Source organism: Alligator sinensis, unplaced genomic scaffold (assembly GCF_000455745.1).
Source record: "Alligator sinensis unplaced genomic scaffold, ASM45574v1 scaffold449_2, whole genome shotgun sequence".
Lineage (NCBI taxonomy): Eukaryota > Metazoa > Chordata > Crocodylia > Alligatoridae > Alligator > Alligator sinensis.
This window is the reverse complement of record NW_005842831.1, coordinates 77,363-79,008: the sequence shown is the minus strand read 5'-3', so window position 1 is coordinate 79,008 and position 1,646 is coordinate 77,363. Positions and strand designations below refer to the sequence as shown.

The 1,646-nt window shown below is 49.5% G+C and overlaps 1 long non-coding RNA gene across 1 annotated transcript in view; it reads left to right on the top strand.

The window, feature by feature from the left end:
- The first annotated feature begins 239 nt into the window (after positions 1-239).
- LOC112547962 overlaps positions 240-1,646 on the top strand; it is an 18,753-nt gene continuing 17,346 nt past the window's right edge. The window contains exon 1 of the long non-coding RNA XR_003091750.1: positions 240-1,375. This is a non-coding gene — a long non-coding RNA (uncharacterized LOC112547962). The remainder of the gene's footprint in view (positions 1,376-1,646) is intronic.

Here is a 1,646-nt window from a genome sequence, read left to right as displayed (position 1 = left end):
ACCGCCATGCCAGCATTAGTTATTAAACAGACATTATTAACTACTTTTTAAATGGTTTCTTCTTTAATTCCCTCTGGTCAGTAACGATTGGTTCAGGATCCTGAGAATACCATTACTTTCTCCTCCTAGATTGTGTCTCCTTAACTGGCCAAGGTGGACTCAGTGTATTAGCACTACCAGAGACAGCACAGCTCTATTCTGCTGCTGCTGCTGCTGCACAGCCAACATGAGGACCTCATTGATTTTTGTGGCTCTGCCAAAAAAAAGCAGTCCCTTGCTTTTTCTCCCCTTTACTGTCATCCAAGTAGCTAATTGGTAAGAAAACAGATTTTCCCTGCTAATAGGAGAAACTGGAATTAAAAAAAAAAAAAGCATATCCATTTACTGGCCAAACACACAATCTATGATCATCTTAATTTAAAAGATAGATCATGTCTCATCTGACCTATTTACAACCAGCAGAACCCTAACTTTCTGTCTCAGTCCTAGATGCCAGTAATTTCCAATCTCAGGCACTATCAGTTTCAAAAGCTCAGCAGGCAAAAGATTAAGAAGTGCTTTTCGTATGATTTACGTATCATAAGCAGGCTGCACTTCTGTCCCAAGACCCAAACAGCCAAAAAGGAAACCAAGCTCAGAGGGAGCAGACAAGGTGACACCAAATTAGGAGTCAAGTATAGGCTAGAAAAAGGAACTTTGCAACATGAAACACCTTTGCAAGAGCTGAGCAACTGGATAAAGCGAGTCAGCTGCATTGGTGACCATTTCCTCAACTATCTAGCCCAAGATGACAACCCAAAGGCCAATCTTCTTCCTCTTCCTACATGAACATCCCAGTTTTAGCTCCTGGGCTTTTACTAGGTGACAGAGAAGTGGGCCATTCGGATGACTGTTGGCATCTAACATGTGGCCCCTGCCTTGTCCCTTCCCCCAGCCCTCCAGGTCTGTACTGTAACAAGAAGTATGATTGATCAGGCACCCAGAATGCAAATGTATTTCAGGAAACAGAAGATGGGAATCCGGCTGCTCGGTAAACCTCTGTGGTGGGTGGAGTTGGGTACAGGAAGGGATCTATAAATAGGTGCAGGATAACCTCCCTAAGCTGGAGCTGTCTCACACCACTTGGTCTAACTGGGCTACTTTCCTGTCAGTGCTTTGTGCAATCAGATTGCTCTGGGCAAAGTGTTAAAATAAATTCCTTTGGCTTTGAGCTGGCTCCCTCTACACTAGGAAGGGGCCCTGGAAACAACGGCTCAGGGAAACCCATGATTCAAAAGAGGGGGGGCGGGGAATCTGTGCACAAGTAAGAGCAGGACTGCCCGAGGCGTGAGGGTTGCAGCTCTGCGCCCAGCGTGTCTGGCTGCAGCAGCGCGGGGTGAGGCACGAGCCGGCCCCCTGCCAAGGCTACATGTCGGGCTGAGCCGGCGGGGGGGGAGCCGCGAGCCGGCCCCCTGCCAAGCCTACATGACACAACTGAGGGAGGGCAGGGTCTAGGGGCTGCTTCCCCACCGCTCGGGGGGGGGTTGAGGGGATTCATTTACAGCAGGACGCTGCCGGGGATGCAAAGGGCTAAACTAAGGAGCAGGCTGAAGGGGCCGGTGCTCGGAGGGTTGTGAAATTCCTGGAGGAGAGCCGCCACCCTGCCC